This window comes from Rhinopithecus roxellana, chromosome 14 (assembly GCF_007565055.1).
Source record: "Rhinopithecus roxellana isolate Shanxi Qingling chromosome 14, ASM756505v1, whole genome shotgun sequence".
Lineage (NCBI taxonomy): Eukaryota > Metazoa > Chordata > Mammalia > Primates > Cercopithecidae > Rhinopithecus > Rhinopithecus roxellana.
In genome coordinates, this window is record NC_044562.1 from 116,517,905 (window position 1) to 116,539,687 (window position 21,783).

Below are 21,783 nucleotides of genomic sequence, written 5' to 3' on the forward strand. Positions count from 1 at the left end.
AAAGAAGGCCATTACATAATGGTAAAGGGATCAATTCAACAGGAAGAGCTAACCCTCCTAAATATATATGCACCCAATACAGGAGCACCCAGATTCATAAAGCAAGTCCTTAGAGACTTACAAAGAGACTTAGACTCCCATACAATCATAATGGGAGACTTCAACACCCCACTGTCAACATTAGACAGATCAACGAGACAGAAAGTTCACAAGGATATCCAGGAATTGAACTCATCTCTGCACCAAGCGGACCTAATAGACATCTATAGAACTCTCCACCCCAAATCAACAGAATATACATTCTTCTCAGCACTACATCGCACTTATTCCAAAATTGACCACATAATTGGAAGTAAAGCACTCCTCAGCAAATGTAAAAGAACAGAAATTATAACAAACTGTCTCTCAGACCACAGTGCAATCAAACTAGAACTCAGGACTAAGAAACTCAATCAAAACCGCTCAACTACATGGAAACTGAACAACCTGCTCCTGAATGACTACTGGGTACATAACTAAATGAAAGCGGAAATAAAGATGTTCTTTGAAACCAATGAGAACAAAGATACAACATACCAGAATCTCTGGGACACATTTAAAGCAGTGTGTAGAGGGAAATTTATAGCACTAAATGCCCACAAGAGAAAGCAGGAAAGATCTAAAATTGACACTCTAACATCACAATTAAAAGAACTAGAGATGCAAGAGCAAACACATTCAAAAGCTAGCAGAAGGCAAGAAATAACTAAGATCAGAGCCGAACTGAAGGAGATAGAGACACAAAAAACCCTCCAAAAAATCAATGAATCCAGGAGTTGGTTTTTTGAAAAGATCAACAAAATTGACAGACCGCTAGCAAGACTAATAAAGAAGAAAAGAGAGAGGAATCAAATAGATGCAATAAAAAATGATAAAGGGTATATCACCACCGACCCCACAGAAATACAAACAACCATCAGAGAATACTATAAACGCCTTTACGCAAATCAACTAGAAAATCTAGAAGAAATGGATAATTTCCTGGACACTTACACTCTCCCAAGACTAAACCAGGAAGAAGTTGAATCCCTGAATAGACCAATAACAGGCTCTGAAATTGAGGCAACAATTAATAGCCTACCCACCAAAAAAAGTCCAGGACCAGATGGATTCACAGCTGAATTCTACCAGAGGTACAAGGAGGAGTTGGTACCATTCCTTCTGAAACTATTCCAATCAATAGAAAAAGAGGGAATCCTCCCTAACTCATTTTATGAGGGCAATATCATCCTGATACCAAAGCCGGGCAGAGACACAACAAAAAAAGAGAATTTTAGACCAATATCCCTGATGAACATTGATGCAAAAATTCTCAATAAAATACTGGCAAACCGGATTCAGCAGCACATCAAAAAGCTTATCCACCATGATCAAGTGGGCTTCATCCCTGGGATGCAAGGCTGGTTCAACATTCGCAAATCAATAAACGTAATCCAGCATATAAACAGAACCAAAGACAAGAACCACATGATTATCTCAATAGATGCAGAAAAGGCTTTTGACAAAATTCAACAGCCCTTCATGCTAAAAACGCTCAATAAATTCGGTATTCATGGAACGTACCTCAAAATAATAAGAGCTATTTATGACAAACCCACAGCCAATATCATACTGAATGGGCAAAAACTGGAAAAATTCCCTTTGAAAACTGGCACAAGACAGGGATGCCCTCTCTCACCACTCCTACTCAACATAGTCTTGGAAGTTCTGGCTAGGGCAATCAGGCAAGAGAAAGAAATCAAGGGTATCCAGTTAGGAAAAGAAGAAGTCAAATTGTCCCTGTTTGCAGATGACATGATTGTATATTTAGAAAACCCCATTGTCTCAGCCCAAAATCTCCTTAAGCTGATAAGCAACTTCAGCAAAGTCTCAGGATACAAAATTAATGTGCAAAAATCACAAGCATTCTTATACACCAGTAACAGACAAGCAGAGAGCCAAATCAGGAATGAACTTCCATTCACAATTGCTTCAAAGAGAATAAAATACCTAGGAATCCAGCTTACAAGGGATGTAAAGGACCTCTTCAAGGAGCACTACAAACCACTGCTCAGTGAAATCAAAGAGGACACAAACAAATGGAAGAACATACCATGCTCATGGATAGGAAGAATCAATATCGTGAAAATGGCCATACTGCCCAAGGTTATTTATAGATTCAATGCCATCCCCATCAAGCTACCAATGAGTTTCTTCACAGAATTGGAAAAAACTGCTTTAAAGTTCATATGGAACCAAAAAAGAGCCCGCATTGCCAAGACAATCCTAAGTCAAAAGGACAAAGCTGGAGGCGTCACGCTACCTGACTTCTAACTATACTACAAGGCTACAGTAACCAAAACAGCATGGTACTGGTACCAAAACAGAGATATAGACCAATGGAACAGAACAGAGTCCTCAGAAATAATACCACACATCTACAACCATCTGATCTTTGACAAACCTGAGAGAAACAAGAAATGGGGAAAGGATTCCCTATTTAATAAATGGTGCTGGGAAAATTGGCTAGCCATAAGTAGAAAGCTGAAACTGGATCCTTTCCTTACCCCTTATACGAAGATTAATTCAAGATGGATTAGAGACTTAAATGTTAGACCTAATACCATAAAAACCCTAGAAGAAAATCTAGGTAGTACCATTCAGGACATAGGCATGGGCAAGGACTTCATGTCTAAAACACCAAAAGCAACGGCAGCAAAAGCCAAAATTGACAAATGGGATCTCATTAAACTAAAGAGCTTTTGCACAGCAAAAGAAACTACCATCAGAGTGAACAGGCAACCTACAGAATGGGAGAAAATTTTTGCAACCTACTCATCTGACAAAGGGCTAATATCCAGAATCTACAAAGAACTCAAACAAATATACAAGAAAAAAACAAACAACCCCATCAAAAAGTGGGCAAAGGAAATGAACAGACATTTCTCAAAAGAAGACATTCATACAGCCAACAGACCCATGAAAAAATGCTCATCATCACTGGCCATCAGAGCAATGCAAATCAAAACCACAATGAGATACCATCTCACACCAGTTAGAATGGCAATCATTAAGAAGTCAGGAAACAACAGTTGTTGGAGAGGATGTGGAGAAATAGGAACACTTTTACACTGTTGGTGGGACTGTAAACTAGTTCAACCATTGTGGAAAACAGTATGGCAATTCCTCAAGGATCTAGAACTAGATGTACCATATGACCCAGCCATCCCACTACTGGGTATATACCCAAAGGATTATAAATTAGTCTACTACAAAGACACATGCACACGTATGTTTATTGCGGCACTATTCACAATAGCAAAGACTTGGAATCAACCCAAATGTCCATCTGTGACAGACTGGATTAAGAAAATGTGGCACATATACACCATGGAATACTATGCAGCCATAAAAAAGGATGAGTTTGCGTCCTTTGTAGGGACATGGATGCAGCTGGAAACCATCATTCTTAGCAAACTATCACAAGAACAGAAAACCAAACACCGCATGTTCTCACTCATAGGTGGGAACTGAACAATGAGATCACTTGGACTCGGGAAGGGGAACATCACACACTGGGGCCTATCATGGGGAGGGGGGAGGAGGGAGGGATTGCACTGGGGAGTTATACATGATATAAATGATGAATTGATGGGTGCTGACGAGTTGATGGGTGCAGCACACCAACATGGCATAAGTATACATATGTAACAAACCTGCACGTTATGCACATGTACCCTAGAACTTAAAGTATAATTAAAAAAAAAAAAAAAAAAGTAAAAGTAGATATGTACACTTGTGTTCTACCCATTCTCATACACACACACACACGCACGCACGCACGCACACCCAGAACCTTTGCTACTGACATGCAAATGCAACTGTTATGGGGTGATGTTTACTATAAACAATAGTTAAGAAATATAAACCCTACTAGGAATCTGCTCCATGAAGAAATACGTTTAGAAACAGATCTGCCACCCACTGAATAGAGTATACGTCCAATCTGAAGGTTCATTATAATTATTTCAGAATGGGTTGACAGCAAACTGCATTGAAAGTCAAACACAACATTTAAGCTGCCTCCAAGTTAATCATGGCGGGAGTCACACAGTAATTTCTGCAGGGCTGGGAGGATAATTTTCTGGACCATCACCATCCAGTTTACACCAAGTCACTAGAGATACAAAAACATTTTTGAGACTCCTACATCCCAATAAATTATACAAATTGTCTGTCAAAAGCAAGTTTGATTTAGTAGGCACTAGTGCTAAGCAAGACACCCAGGGGAGCAAACCAGAAACCACTGATAGAAAATACAGAAAGCCTGGAGGGCCCAAATGCAATGGGAAAAGATGCAACAGCCATATGGCACCATACAGCCCACGTGACAGTCATTTCTTTATGTGTACTTATGTTGTGAGCACGCCTTAAAAATTCAGTCCAGACTCTTTAAGGGAAGGAGGCAAAAATAATGTAGATATTCAGTGCTTAGAGTAGAAAGAGGCATGGACCAGGGTTTGCAATGGTAAAGTGATAATTGAGTTACAGATTACAGAGGTAATCAACATCTACATTCTACATTCTAAATAACTGTTAATGTTCTAAGAATTAGAACTAAACTAAAAGCAGAAAAAAAAAAAAAACCAGATTCAGTTTATTTGTGGGAGAAAGATGAACAAGTTAATATTAGTGGCTACACAAAAAGCTAGTACCGTGTAGGAAGAGCTGAGCAATCTGGCTGGAGTGAGAGACTGCTGCAGAACAGGCTCAACCTCTTCCTAATTTTCTAGCTGTGGGAAAACCATGGCAAGTCTCTGTGCCTTCATTTCCTGGTATGTAAAATAGGAATAATAATGGACCTTTCTCATAAGGTTATCTTGAGGATTAAATGAGTTAATTCTTGTTAAACCACTGACAATGCTTGTTAAATAAGTAAGCTCTTAATAAATGTTAGCTACTGTGATTTGCAGATGATGAAACAGCTCAATAAGACGTTTTCCTCTAGTCATTATTCTCATGCGCTTATTTCATGTTTCACAAGGCAAGAAGTAATTTATGAAAGTTTGTTCACATCCTTACTTGCCTCATTTTCTACTAAAAAGCAAAGGTGACCATACCTCAGACAATCTTATTCTCTCTTTTTGTTCAATGAACTTGGAGGAACTCCGGCAGCGGCAGTGTCTTTGCTGTCTCAATCAGAAGCTAACATTCTAGAGATATGCAAATATTTAGTACAAGAGTGTTTTTACAAATCATGTACTAGGCTACGTGTGGGAGTACAATGCATAATAAAACTAGCCCCTGCCCTCAGGTTCTTACAATAAATTTCCTGGCAGATATTTGGATCCTAGGCAGAGTAGGTAGGTAAGAAGTAGGCAGGTGCCAGGCTGTGCTGCCTGACATGCAATGCATGCTCAGTAAACACTCTCTCTTCTCAGTCTCATTTTCACAACGTTTAAAAACTCTCTAGAATGTCTTTCAATTTTTCAGCCCTTCCCAGTTGGATCATAGAAAAAGTAAACCAAGATTTTCCAGTGTATTTTCTCATGCTTAAGCCCTATCACTTACTGTTTTCATGAATTAAAAACAAAATTCTATTTTTCATTGTATTAAAGACTTCCGTTGGTGGTTCCCCACATAGAGAGGAAATGCGATGCATCTATGGCCCATTATGTCATTTTATGGCTATTTTTGCTCATATTCCCCATAGGATGATTGCTTATCTAACTGTAACTGACTCATGTCATGATGCTTCCTGCCCTAGCTTTAAAAGTTTAAATGATGTCAGATTTTATGATTGAAGAATTTTACCAATAATGAATCTAGTTCATAATAGAAAATTACAATTTTTAGTCCTGTAAAACTTACTCTTACATGGCACAAAAAATATAGAAACATAAGTAGAAATCAAATTATAAAATGAGTCCCTACTGTCTCAATCTGGAACTAACATTTCATATTGTCAGAATATCAAAAAGCTTCCGTTCACAATCATTTGTCTATTTCAGAATATCATAAATGCTTGCTATTATATAGATCAACATCAAAACCACACTTTAGAAATTTCTTACAAATGAACATTGCAAAGCATAATTCTAAGAAGAAGTGAATGAATATTGATTGCTATAAGAAAATATTTTATTTAAACATTGTATTCACTTGGTACTTTAAATTGTAAAAGTGGTCATTGTTAGATTAAATTAATATTTTGTTATGCAAAATTCCCAAAATATGATACATTTATTTTTGAAATGGAGTTTGATCACATGAAGACCATCATCCTTGATTTTCTGTTATTTTATGTCTAATGTCATAGTCCATTTATATTTTTTGACCACATATAATTCATTCATTCATTAGTTCAGCAGATATATTTATTATCTGCTCTATATAATGCACTGCAGTGGGATCTGAATTGTAGAAGAGAACAAAGCAGACAAAATTCTCTGCCCACCTGAAGCTGCCCTCCTAGTTTCTGAAACTGCTCTAAATTCCACAAGAAACACAAAAAAATTACTCTGCACTCAAGGATGGTAAAGAATAGTCAGGATAAAAGCATTGACAAACATTATATGTATTGTTATAGCAATATCACAGAAAGAAAAATGATTCATAATAGAAACATTCTTCATCTATTGAACACGTAGTATGTATAGGTAATGAGTCAAGCATTTTATAGGCATTACCTTCTTAACCTCAAAATCTGATGAGTTGTACCATAACTATTCCCATTTTACATATAAGGAAAGTATGTTTCACTCAAGATGACACAGCTCTTAGATGATAGGTCTTCATTTCAATATAGGTCTGGGGTCCAAGTCTGTGTTCTTAAACATTATGTTCAACAAATTCTGAGTTATGCAAGAGGCAGTTGTAACACAATACATTCTAGAAAATTAAGCCCATCTAGATTTAGGGCTGATGAGATATTGAAAAAACAATAAGTGTTCAGAAACTCTATTGGAAATCTGGCCATAAGGCTGTAGAATTAGCATTTGCACAAGGAACTAAGAGTGGTGCTTCACAATCTTACCGATACATGTGATCGTAATACTTAACACATGGAAAAGTTGGGTGGCCCAAAAGGAAAGCATTGTTCAAGAGGACCAAAAGAGGATGCAACATTCCTAAGCTCTGTTTCACTTTGAGGTTCACCATTCTACTGCATTAATTCATGACATTGTGAGTCATTCAGAGGTCATCTGATTTGAGAATTGCTTTCTTAGAACTTTTCCAGACAACTCGCATTAGGTATTTGTAGCTGATTCCCTGTGGAAAGAAGTATGAAAATAATCTCTTTCTTTTCCAGTCTGAGAAAAGATGCCAAATGAAGGAGGTCAGTAACACAAAGGACATGGGACAGCTGGGGAACAGGAGACAGGTGCTTTGTGAGTCAGTAGTAGCTGGATTCTGCTCAAGGGTTGCATTCTTCAAGATGTCTAAATATTTGCATCATGATGGAGTGTATTTAGTTTGGAAACCATATAAATTAATACAGATCATACATATAAATTAATGCAAATGAAGTGCTCATTTTGAACACTTTTAACGAACCTCTTGATAAAGTCATCTAAAATTGTGGATAATTTAAAAACAAAACAAAACAAAAAACCTTTTGAAGCAGCATGAAAGCAAGAAAACTGTGGGTATCAAAAACAAAGAGAAGCCAGGGATCCCGGGAGTTGTTCAAACACCAAAGATGTCTTTTATTCTAAGGGCAGAAAATGGGAGATTGGAGACTTTCATTGTAGTGGCTGCAGAGAGCACAGAGATCAAGAGATAAGACTTAGGATTGAGATTGTTACTCTCTACTCCCAGACAATTACTACAGACACAGAGAGTTCCCAATATTCTGGTCTTGCCATTCCCTTCCCCAAACAAGTTCAAGTTATAGTCAGACAGCAAAGATAGCAAAGAGGAGAGTGTGGAGAACAGTGTATGTGGGTCTGGGATTTGTCTTTTCCTTCCTCTCATCTAGATGGACAAAGAACTACTTAGATCTAAAATCTCACCTTCCCCTCCCTTGGGGTCACATGAAAGCCCATCAAGCTTTCTGACAAATGCACTGCTGAAAGCACATTCATAACCCCGTCCAGAAGTGAGCACAAGAATGCACAGTCATGGGCAATAGATTTGCTCTTGTCTTCCCAAAATCCCAGAGACAAGCCTGGGTGCTTGTCATCTGCTGATTGGAACAAAGGCAGCTGCATGAAGGGCGTGCTGATTATTAAGTTTACTTGCATGCTGACCAGTGTTTACTCATGGTCTATATTTCCTTGGGCAATGCCCTCAGATTCCTGGTGAAGTTAGTTTTAGGACTTCTGTAATTTGCTCTAGCCCTCACTTTAGGTCTTTGGACTCTTTCTAGGCAACTGCAGATGGAAAGGCAGAGAGGACCAGAGACTGCCAGTAACACTGTCTCAGGCCACTTATTTACTTTGGGCTAACACTGCTAGGTACCAAACACATGTGGCAGGTACTATCATCCCCATTTTGGGAATGTTAAAACTGAGATTCAGACAGGTCTAGGAACCCACCAAAGTCACACAGCTAATAGGTAAGTCAGGATTCAAATGTTGCTCTGTCTGACCCTACTGCCAGCTCCTTAGAACTCCCTCACACAGCCTCTGCCTTTGTGGTGGCTGCATTATCAGCTGCTCAGTTCAGCAACTGGCAGTGAGGCTTCTAGAAGCTATGAAGAGTGGCTGTTCCTAGTGTTAATATCCCAGCAACGTGCCTAATGTTTCAATTATGGCAAGAGTCTCAATCAAGCTAGGACTTTTAAATGGACAGACTCAAAGCATTTAGAACACTTTAGAAAAATAAGATTCTTAAAATTCTAAAGTTTATTGTTTCTATTTTATTATTCCTTTAGCAGATAGATGTCTTATAAAAATAGCTCAGTTATAATGATCACAAGAAAAATACTTTCAATTTTATTGAATAAGGATCATGTATAGTAGGGTGAGTAATCTCTAAGTCTTCATGCTCTCCCAGAACACAAGATTACTCATGATTCATAGAGACTGTAACACAGGGTCCTTGGGATCTTATGAATAAATCACTTTCTTTTTCTGAGTGTGTTAATATTCTAATATTCAACTCTTATTGAGAAGGTCAATTCTCTCTCTGCAGTCATTAGCTTCTTAAGGCCATGGAGCACATTTCTGGAAGCCTACTTACCTTTACTCATGACCTTTTTTCAAAAAAACCTGAAACTGGCTCTAATATAATATATTGAATTATGTTTGGGAAGAGTGCTGGGAAAGCTGAACTGATGATCCTCCAAAATATGCTTGTCACCTGCTGTGAGTTTCTGAATCATGCCATGAAGGATAAAGTACTGCCAGGAGTGTCTCTGAGAAAGTGTCAAAAGCGTCTGATTTAATTGTTAACGTAAGGATTTAAGATGCTGTTTTTCCCTGGTGCTAACACCTCTCATTGATTCTGGAGCATTTCCATTTGTTGTTTAACAGAAACAGCCTCGGTATTTATAGCCCTATCACTCTAGAAGGGAAGCATTTGCAATTTGCACTTTCAATTTTGACTCCTAGACTTCTTTTTCTTTAAACACCCTTCAAATGAGTGTCAGACTGCAATTCAAAGAATGCTTTGCAAGAGGTTGCACAAAGCAATTCTCATCCCTATAGGTGAACATTTCAGAAGAACCCCCATATTTCTTTGCTAATTGAAATCTAAACTCATGAGTCCTAGTTAGCCTCAATCCCACTGTTGTCAGGGCTTGGGGGAAGATTTGTACGTGTGTGTTCTTGTGTGCATGCTGCGACTGGAGTCATACCCTGTGGCAGATTGCTTTATCTAAAAGTGGTCACATCCATACGTATTTATATTCCATTCCACATGCTTGTCTTACGATGTGATGTTAGCATTCCTCCGTCAAGATATGGGGTCTTTGTTTCTTCGTCTTGAGCTTCAGAGGATCTTTGTAAATCCTTTGATCAATATAATGACATAGAAGTGGTGTTGCATGACTTCAAAACGAAGTCATTAAAGGCAGGATATATTCTACCTCTCTATTTCTCTCTCTCTCAATGCTGCCCTTTAGCCACCATGTTATGAGGAAGCCCAGGACACATGGAGAGGCCATAAGTGGATGTTCTAGCCAAAAGTCCCTGGTAAACATTAGCTGATACTGTAATCATCCAATGGGTTCTTTTTGTCCACTGCCCGGGTAGACCCTATTTATCAAGGCAGGGGAATCACAATAGAGAAAGAGTTTAATACACATAGATCCAGATGATGGGAGACTAGAATTTTATTATTACTCAAATTGGTCTCTTCAAAGGCTCAGAGGCTAGGGATTTTTTCAAAGGTATTTTGGGGGAAGAGATGGAGGTTGCTAGGCAATGGGTGCTTGCTGATTGGTTGGGGTTGCAATTATAGGGATGTGGGAAATGTTTCTCCTGTGTGCTGGGTCACTTCTGGGTGGGACTACAGGGATGGTTGGCTGGTCCAGGTAGAGTCATCAGTAGTCAGACATGCAAAGCACCTGAAAAGGTTGTCTCAGAAGGCCAATCTTAGGTTCTACAATAGTGATGTTATCTGCAGGAGTAATTGGGAAAATTGTGTATCTTGTGACCCCAGGAATAATGGCTGGAAATTCTTTATGTCTACACCTTAGTAGAATTCAGTCTCCTCTATCCTCCTAGCCCGGTGGTCTTTCATCAGCTTTGCAAAGGCAGTTGAGTTTTGGGGAAGGGCTATCATCATTTAAACTAGAAACTAAGTGTTTCCCAAGATTAGTTTGACTTAAGCCTAAGAATAATTAAGGGCAGATTGAAGGCTAAAGGCAGGATGGGGACTGGCTAGATCAGATCTCCCTTACTACTATAATTTTATCACTAATAAAATTTATGCAAAGGTGGTTTCAATTTCATGACTTCAACCTCACAAGAGACTTAGTCAAAACCAGTCATAGGTCAAGCCACACCCTAATGTAACTGTTCAAGGGGTTCACCTTGCCCGCTGCCTAGGGGCAGCCAATTTACCAAGACAGGGGCATTGCAATAGAGAAAGTAATTCACACAGAGCTGGCTGTATGGGAGACCCAAGTTCTATTACTACTCAAATCAGTCTCCCCAAACATTTGAGGTTCAGGATTTTTAAGGATAATGGGGTGGGGCAGTGAGTCAGGAGTGCTGATTGACTAGGTCAGACATGAAATTATAGGGAGTTGAAGCTGTCTTCTTCTTGTGCTGAGTCAGTTCCTGGGTGAGGGCCACAAGATCAAATGATCCATTTTATCGATCTGGATGATGCCAGTTGATCCATCAAGTGCAGAGTCTGCAAAATATCTCAAGTTCTGTTCTTAGGTTTTACATTGGTGATGTTAATCCCCAGGAGCCATTTGGGGATGGTCAGAATCTTATATCATTCAGCTGCATAACTTCTAAATATGACTCACAAATATATTTGTGAAATGATTGATCTCTAAATTGTGCCATAACAAAACTTCCCAAAATGTAATAACTTGAAACAGCAATAATCATATATTATCTCCCACAATTTCTATGGACGAGTGAAACCACCACTGAAAAATTGTAACTGAGACAGTGAAAGAGATCTGACCCGGGCAACGTCATCTTGCTTCTAACGGCCAAGCTCTCCTTGTTCATGTTGCTTTTCTGAAGGAAAAAGAAGGAGGAAGGTGACTTTTGACTGTAGAACACTTCTGAGCATGGAAAGCACATCTGATTAGAGACTTCATCCAGTCAGAGGGAAACCGGGGACATAGGAAACCATAGGGTATAAATCACAAGGAAAAATGTGAAAAATCCAAAGGAACATTTTGCTTCCCTGGAAATTATGCCAAACCAGCTCTTTTGAAGACACTAATGGCTACAAAAATCACAACCATTTCTAAGTCACTCCAGAGCTCATATAAAATAGCCAGATCCTGTGATAGGTTGTCTGCATTGTTTCTTTTGCTTAGTTCTGAGGGTTTATAAGAGGAAGAGTGAAACCACCAAGCTGAACTTTTCTCTAAGGTGGGTCAATTGACTGCTCACCATAGGCAAACTGCAGACTTTGCAGGCCCCTGGAAAGTTGTAATTGCAGATTGACTCCTCCGTCCTAAGAGGAGGAGGAGTAAAGCTGCTCACTAGGCTCCAAGCTGGGTAGAGAGCCTTGTCAAACTGTTGGTGCCTCATGACTCAGGAGTCCAACAGCAAGACACCTTGTGAGAAAAGATTGGAAGCACTGCCAGAGCCCTGAGGACTTCCCAGCAAGCCTAGGCATGTGAATGCCTAGGAGATGGCCAGCTGGAAAGCAATCTTGGGTCTCAAAGGATTTCTCTGCTCTCTTGTGAAAAACAATAATCTTCACTTCGGGCAATGACCCTATTAAAAATCTCACTTCGGTGGTCTCTAAAGTTCTTTCAATATCTAAAACAATTTTGGCATAGTCTTATATCACAACTATGGCTAAGAGGAAGCAAATAAAGTCTGGAAATCTTGATAGGTTTTTTTTTTTTAATTAAAGAGTTTCTGAGATTAACTTCTCTCTGCAACTTACAGCTTCTTAAAGTAGAAAAGATTAAAGTGTCATCAAAACAAAAATGCCCCAAACTAAAGCTGGCTTAAATGGAGAAAACTCACAGAGTTACTTGTGTTTTAAACACATATACAATATAAATGGTGTCAAATGTTTAGAATCTAGAATTTTCAAGTCTGTTTAATGTTATCTATGGAATACATTCTAAATCTGAAAGCAACACAAGAACAATATTTCTCTTAGTGCTTATTTCAGGTTTCTTTTGCCCCAAATTAATTGGGAAGCAGGGAAAAAATAAAAAAATAAAAATGCTTCATCCAACCACAAGGAGACAGCCAAACACTCTTGGCCAAGCTGTTTACCTGGGAAGCCTGCACCTGGAGAGCAGAAATGGCTCTCTCTTCTTCCCTTCTCTCTGATAAGAGAATACTGAGCTTTTCTTTGAATGAAAGAAGAATCTCTATCTACATAGTGAGACATAACTTTATGGAGGAAAATAAAAATACTCCTTGGAAAGTACATAGTTATATGGTTAAGGGATTCTTTTTCCCTTAACAGAAAAATTATAAACCTACCAAAACATGAACATTATCAAAAGATCAGGGAAAAGCATCTTTGCCATATTTATAGATTTTTTTAGAGACAGCTTATTCAAATCACCCAAAAGAAAAATGACTTACAATCTAGTAGAAAAAATGGCAAAAGAATGTGAAGTGGCAATCTACAGAAAGCAACATAAATAGTTATCATACAAGAGATGTTCAGTTTCACTCATTCATGAAAACGTAAATAAAAAAATAAATGGGATATCATGTTTTACTTCTCAGGAAGACAAAAAATTAAAAGTTTGAGGTCATCTGGTGCTGTTAGAGATCTGGGAAATGTGAGCTCTCATACACTGTGAGATAATAATTTGGTATAATTTTACAACAGGAAAATTTGCCAATACCTATCCAATTATAAAATAAACATGCTTTTGACCTAATAATTTTACTACATATACACACACACAAATAAAGTTTACTTCTAAAAATGCCCCTGAATATACGTGAAAAAAGGTTATGTTAATATGTGTGTTTAGGCCGGGCATGGTGGCTCACGCCTGTAATCCCAGCACTTTGGGAGGCAGAGGCGGGTGGATCATGAGGTCAGGAGATCGAGACCATCCTGTCTAATACAGTGAAACCCCGTCTCTACTAAAACTACAAAAAAATTGGCCGAGCCTGGTGAGGCGGGTGCCTGTAGTCCCAGCTACTCCAGAGGCTGAGGCAGGAGAAGGGCGTGAACCTGGGAGGCGGAGCTTGCAGTGAGCCAAGATCGTGCTACTGCACTCCAGCCTGGGCGACAGAGCGAGACTCTGTCTCAAAAAAAAAAAAAAAGAAAAAAAATGTGTGTTTAATTATGTGTGTGTGGCATGGCCTTATCTTCACACATGTGGGTGTCCATTGCAGCCCTGTCTGTAAAAGATTAAAACTAGATACAACCAAAGTCCATCTGCAGGGATTTAACGAATTGTGGGACTGTAAAATAATAAAACACTGTAAAGTCATTAAAAAGAATAAATTAGATCTGTATGAAATTATTTGGAAATATCACATAATACAAGTGAAGAAAGCAAAGTGTAGGACAGTCTATCTAGTATGATCATTTTGTTATGAAGTAAACATACAAATGTGCAGGGAAAAGAAAGATACAGGTACACGCAATGCCCCGGCTTCCTGCACCCCACTGTAAGATATATAAAACTGTCAATCAGTTACACTTTGGAGAAAGTCTGGGAGGTGGGGACAAAAGAAAAAAATTTTAATTTTTGGTTTGTACATTTTTTTATATTTCTAGCCTCATACATTGTTGATTTTATAAAAATACCAAAAAGTTATCTGACACGGAAAATCATCCAACTCTTGTTTTCTCCTTTGTACTTCTCCGCATTAAATAAATATTAACTAGTTCGTTAAAATATATATATATTTTCCTGGCTCTTTTTCTTGCATGTTGAAAATCAAAGTTAAATTTCTCTGCCAGTTACATAATTAAAGCCTGTCAGATTCAAAGAGGAATGACGAAAAGTGATTTTCTAAGAAAGGGAGGACATAAGTTTGCACCACTGATGCTCTTACTCTTAATAAATCCCTGTCTTTAAACAGCTATAGGTTTTCTACCCAATCTTTTAATGTGATTCTTCTGCTCATGCCAATTCACGTCTGGGGATGGTTTCGCTGCCTTTAGTTAAACACTAAAGAGTTGTCAGGCAAAGGCTCCAAGTCGGGTGTCTTCAGGACAGACATTGAAACACAGAAAGGACCAAAAAAACAGAAGTAAAATAAACCTGAGAACGTAAATAAAATGGACAAATTCCTTTAAAGGTAAAAATTAGCAAAACTACAACATAAAAGAGAAATTCTGAATAGTTTTATAGCTATTAAACAAATGGAATTACTAAGTAAAATCCACTAACAACTACAATACTATTATATGTGCTAAAATCTAAAAACTGACAATAGCTAGAATGATCTGTATGGTAATTGATTAGGAGACATTCATATGAATTCACATTAGATTAATGTAGACATAGAGATAGATTATATGTAGAAATATTTATCGATTATATACTGCTGGAGTGAAAGCACACAGACATCTGTATGAAAAGGATCATTATCTCTTACATCATGGCATATTAAAAAATGAACTTAAAATAGATCATAGACCTGAAGGTAAAACTTAACTATAAAACTTCTTGTAAAAAAAGAATAAAAATCAAAATCTTTGTATCCCTAGGATAAGCAAAGATTTTTACACAGAACACAGAAAGCACAAAATCATGAATTGTAAAAATAAAAAAAAAATTGTATTTTATCAAATGAAAACCTTTTTCTCTTTGTAAGACAACATTATGAACATTAAAAAGTAAGCCACAAAGTGAACGGAAATATTTGTAATATGTAGATCTGACAATGGACTTTATTCAGAATACATAAAGATATATCACAACTTAATAATGAGACCAACAAGCTACTTAATAAATGAGGAAAATATTTGAAAAGACATTTCAAATATGTGGGGGCAAAGGGTATACGGGACATCTCTGTAATTTCCTTTCAGTTTTGCTGTGAACCTAAAACTGTTCTAAGAAAATAACGCCTCTTTTTTTAAAAAGTAGGCATTTTATAGCATAGGCTAAAACTGCATAGGCAACCATGACATAATTCTATGGACACACACACATCATATGGAAATATTCTTTGACTGGGTCCTAAAAAGTAATATAAAATGAAATAAAGAAAAATCAAATAATTTCTAATCAATCCTTTTACAATCCTGGGGATTTTTCATTTAGCTAAACCTACTGCAGAGATAACATAAGATGCAAGAGACAAACCAAAAAAAGAAAGAAAGAAAGAAAGAAAGAAAGAAAGAAAGAAAGAAAGAAAGAAAGAAAGAAAGAAAGAAAGAAAGAAAGAAAGAAAGAAAGGAAATAAGAAAGAAAGTCTGTTAAGCAGAATTTAAGTTGTCACACATTTATAGCCCCACCAAACAGGTACATTTGTTAACAGCCGATGAACCTATGTTGACACATCATAATCACTCAAACTCCACAGGTTACACTGGAATTCGCTATTGCTGTTGTACATACTACGGGTTTTGACAAATGTCTAATGACACATATCCATTATTATAGTGTCATACAAAGTAGTTTCATGGCCTTAAAAATCCTCTGTGCTCAGGGTATCCATACCCCAAACCCCAACCCTTGGTAACCACGGATCTTTTTATGGTGTCTATAGTTTTGTCATTTCCAGATGTCATGTACTTGGAATACAGAGTATGTAGCCCCTTCAGATTGGCTTCTTTCACTTAGCAATACGCATTTAAGTTTCCTCCATGGCTTTTCATGGCTTGATAGCACATTTGTTTTTAGTGCTGAATAATATTCCATTGTCAGGATGTACCACAGTTAATTTATTTGTTCACCTACTGAAGGACATCAGCATCATGGTTACTGCCAAGTTTTGACAATTATGAACAAAGCTGCTGTAAATATATATATATATATATATATATATATATATATATATATATATAAAAGAAAAGACATTTCAGAGAAGAACATATGACATCCAGTAAGTACATTTTAAAGTATTCAACATCATAAGTCATCAGGGAAAAAAGTTAAAATCACAATGAGATACCTCTATATACTCATTAAAATAGCTAAAATTAAAATGACTATCATCAAATGTTGGTTGGAATATAAAGCAACTAGAAATTGTATCTATTTTCTTGGGAATATAAAATGGTAAAATCAATTTGGAAAAACGTTTGACAGCTTCTGCTAAAGCTGAACATATATCTACCATTAAACCCAGATATTCTACTCCTTGATATTTGCCTAAGATGAAAACATATAGCCACACAAAAACTTGCACACAAATGTTTATGGCAATTATTTTTTGATAATGAAAAATCAGGGGGAGGGGACCCAAATGTCTATAAAACAGATGAATGTGTAAACTGCAATGTGTCCACACAAAGAAATAATAATTAGCAACAAAAAGATCAAACTACTAATTTAGCAACATAGATGAATCTCAAAATTATGTTGATTGAAAGAAACAGTGCATTCTGTATTTTTATACTTTTGTATAAAATTTAGAAAATACAAATAATCTATAATGACAGAAAGTAGACCTGTGGTTGCCTGGTGCCAAAGGCAATGTGTAAAATCAATTTTAGAGAGGAAAGAAGATTTGGGGAGGGAGATGGTGATAAAAATGCTGTCTCCATTGTAGTGATGGTTTCTTGAGTGTATATGGGTGTCAAAACTCACGTAATTGTATTTACTGAACATAAATTAAATGGCAATAAAGTCTTTTAAAGAGTCATTTACCTGCTATTTTAGACAGAAATCATCAAGCATTGAGAGAAACATATGCAAGAGTTGGAGTAAAAGGTGGAGCCAAGGTTTAGTCCTATCTGATAAATATCAGGAAGACAGAATCAAGAGAAAGATATCTTTGGTCTTAACTGCAAGAGATGGCGACTTACCAGGTCTGACACTGATGTGTTCAAAGGTTCTGGAGTCATGATAGGAGATGTTACCTCACCAAGTTGCTTTCTGTGATCCATTCCTTCTTTAGCTGATCCCCATACTCCCTGACCCTGAAGCTATGGATTCCAAGGTTAACACCCACCTTAGAACTCTACCAAATAAATAGTAAGATATTATCTGTTAAGCCAATGTTTCAAGTAGTGATGTCTAAAAATCATTTAATGTCCTTTTCCTTCAACACCCCCACCCCAGTTGAGACATTTGACTTTTAACAGGGTGCTCCCACATTTACTAGAATCCACACTGTAAACTCTCTAAAGGTGTGAGTCACGGCACTAAGACTGATGAAGGGCAGGATGAGTTCAATCAATGGAGCTTTTAGATTGGCTCCTGCAACCATGAGATATTTTCCCCTCTAACAGTAAGGTCAGCCCTATCAAACTATAAAGGAATGAAGACCAGGACTTTTAGCAAATGGAAAATCACCCACACAAAATCAGAGTGTCCCCAGGACAAATGGCACCTTTGCTGGACATCTTCTAAGTTCTACCATTGTTGTCATCTCGTGCTTCAGTAGGGGACTCAGGTGCAAAGGTAGGGCACACCTGCCCCAGGTGACCTCCTCAGAACCCTGACCTATTTCTTTCAACTACTTGCCCATATGCAAAAGCAACCTAGTAGAATCAAAAGAGTTTCTTTTTAAAGCAGGAGTGTGATTTTGTGTGGGCAGCTTTTTAACTTCTCCCCTGTGAGAAATGCTAACATCTTGAGCAACCAAAAATTATATAGCATGTGTAGTAATTGTTTCACAAGCTAATAATTTTTCTCCTTCTCTCCTTTTCCCTTCCCTCAGTGCAAGGTGTAGTGGCTTGAATTGTGTGCCACAAAAAGATACACTGAAGTTCTGATTCCCAGTACCTGTGAATGTGACCCGATTTGAAAACAGGGTCTTTGCTGATGTAATTCGTTAAGGATCTCCAGACAAGATCATCCTGGATTTAGAGTAAGCCCTGAATGCAATGAGTGGTATCTTTATAAGAGGAAAGGACACGCAGAGACACAGAGAAGAAGGCCATGTGAAGATAGAGGCAGAGAGGAGTGACGCAGCTGTAGGCCACGGAGCACCAAGGACCACTGTGAGCCGCCAGCAGCTAGGAGGAGGCAGGAAAGATTCTCCCCTAGAGTCTTCTGAGGGAGCACGGCCCTGCTGTCACCTTGATTTCTGACTTCAGGCCTCCAGAACTGTGAAAGAATACATTTCTGTTGTTTTAAGCCACCCAGTTTGTGGAAATTTGTTATGGCAGCCCTAGGACATGAAATATACAGGCCAGTCCTATACTGGTGCACCCAGAGCACCAATAATATTTAATTTAGCCCATGTCCCAAAGCTATGTCAGAGGAGCAAAGAACTAAAATTATAATCACTAATTTTTCATGCTGGATGCAGTGGCTCATGTACTTAGCGTGGATGAGGCAGAACGATGGTCTGGGCAACACAGAAAATTCTCTCTACAAAAATATTTTAAAAAATAAAAAATTTGCTGGGTGTGGTGGTGCATGCCTGTGGTCCCAGCTACTCAGGAGGCTGAGGTGGGAGGATCACTTGAGATTGGGAGATTAAGGCTGCAGCTGCAGTGAGCCAGATTATGCCACTGCACACCAGCCTGGACAACAGAGTGAGATCCTGTCTCAGAAAAAAAAAAAAAAAATTGTAAATCTAGTTTAAGGTAGAAGCCAAATACTAAATGATATCATGTAGAGAAAAACGAAGAGCTGTTAAAATCGCATAGTGGTACAAGTATTTTGAAAAACAGCCTGGTATTATCTTGTAAAGCTGAAGATGTGCACATCCTTTCACAGAACATGACTGCAGTAGAGAAACCGTTGTACATATTGACAAGTGTGGAAATCTTTCTCAAATCTTTCTGATAGCCACAAACTGGAAATAATCCAGATGTCCATCAACAGAATAACAGTATACAAAATGCACTGTATGTTTACAAATAAAATGTTATTCTACAGTGCATATTCATAAAATACAGCTACATGCAACCAACTGGATGACTTTTTCAAACATGATGTTGAATCAAAGGCAAGAAGATAGAGAGAGAGAGCATGATTTCATTTATATAAAATCTTGAAGATAGTTCTCAAATGTAAATTATGTTATTTGAAGATGAATACTTGGGTAGCAAAACTATAAAGCAGAACAAGATAGCGATTAATATAAAATTCAGGATAGTAGCTAACTCTAAGAGGGAAAGTCAGTGGTTATGATAGGGAAGAAATATACAGGGCTGAGGGGAGGAGTGGGCTTTTATTTCATTGGTAACTTTCTTTTTATTTGGTTGGGTGGTGGTTTTGTGATTATTTATATTTTTTCTATACCTTTATTCATTATATTCTTTTTCTTAATATAAAGTATTTTTTAAATAATTCTTTTGAAAAATGATAAAGAATAAAAAAGGAACAAAACATATCAGCAGAAGCATAAAATGTTCCTATTCACGTTGAAGAAATGTGTATTTTTTCATGTGGTTCTTTCACATTATCTTTCCCGCTCTGGTTTCCAGTCTGTCAGCTAAACTCTTGTCAAGACATTTTCTACTGAAATCCACAGTTCTGGAGAAGAAAGGAATATGATGAAAAAGCTCAGCAAATCTTACCCATTATCTTGGAGTCAGGGCTCTACGGAGAATGTGGTTTAGCTTTGCCACAGACTACCTTCCCCAAAGCTGCTAAGTGGTGACAGAGCTTGGTTGGGGATTGGTGTAGGTGCAGAAAGAGGCCAGCTAACATATAGCACTTTGCCAATTCAGAACGGATTTTCACATGTTCTTGTCTGAGCCTCACCCTAGATCTGTGAGAACACCTTACTGCTGCTGTTATACTTTTGAGATTGTTAGTGCTGCCGAGAAATTAAGGGACTTGTGCAAAGTCACAAACTAAGGAAATGACGGGGCCAGAATTGGAAACCAAGTTTTCCCCAGTGGAATTTGATGATCTTTAATGGGGTTCTGCGGCAAACTTACTGACATCCACATAAATGTGGCAGGAGACTCTGCAGTACTTAACTGATTTGATGCAAATGTCTCATACTCAGGCTGTCATGGTGGGCTGTGAGCCAGCAGGCTCTGATGGGCTGTGCAGAACATAGACATTGTTTAAGCTAATCACAATATATCTGAAGACATTAGTCTTTTGTAAGGCTTGTACGTATGGCATAGTCAGAATACAACATTAATATTGCTCATGAGGGTTTGTACTGCTTAGCGAAGTCCTTCATTTCTCTTCCATGTGGTTGATATTCCATCCCCCCACCCCAAATATTACACACTCCTAGCCAAACCTCAGTTCTTTACAAACTCAAAGCAATGAATCACTTAGAAAATCATTTCAGATAAATAGACAGAATCAGATCTCCGTTTGGATTTCCTGCTAAAGAAAGTAGTGTGCCGACCCCGGCTGTTTCATATTGCTGCCCTCCATGCCAATAAATCGACCATTTGCAATATTGCTTCTGCCAAGAAATCCCCCAGGTCCTCATGAGGTTTCAACAGAGGATATCTGAAAAGACTGAACAAATATCATTGTTTCATCCTCATTTCTGTCCTTAAAGCTTTTGCAAATTTAAGCAAGCTATTTTTTATGATCTCCTCAACAAACTGTAGAAGTCTACTGAAACCATTCCTGATATTAGTACTTTGAGTTTTGGTGTCAAAAGATAAAGTTTGCATCCATTAAATGCTTTGATAAAGTAACTTTGAAATAAAATACAAGCTAAAATAAAATCCAAACTGAGGTCCCAGTCAGCATTAAGATGGATATTTCTCTTGCTTTTTCAAGATGATTTTATCATACACAATGCACTTGAGACGTAGGCCAATGTAATTTTGCAGAATGGTAAAGCTTCATTAAAATCACTAGAATCTGGTAGACAGAGACAAATTAAAGATGGCATTGTAATGAAAGAGCACATGGTTGCAATGGTGTTTGCTTATTATCTATTAAGCTGCATGTGATGCTGGATTTAGGCATAATTTACTCCCTATTCTAAGATGGGACTGGTCACCTTGTGGATATGTAAAAGAGCATTCAGGTCATCTCCTTTTCTCTCCTCAGCCCTGCCTGAGAATTACCTTCATAGTACAATTGCACAGGCCTTCATCACCTAAAATAATCTCTCCAATTCAAATGAA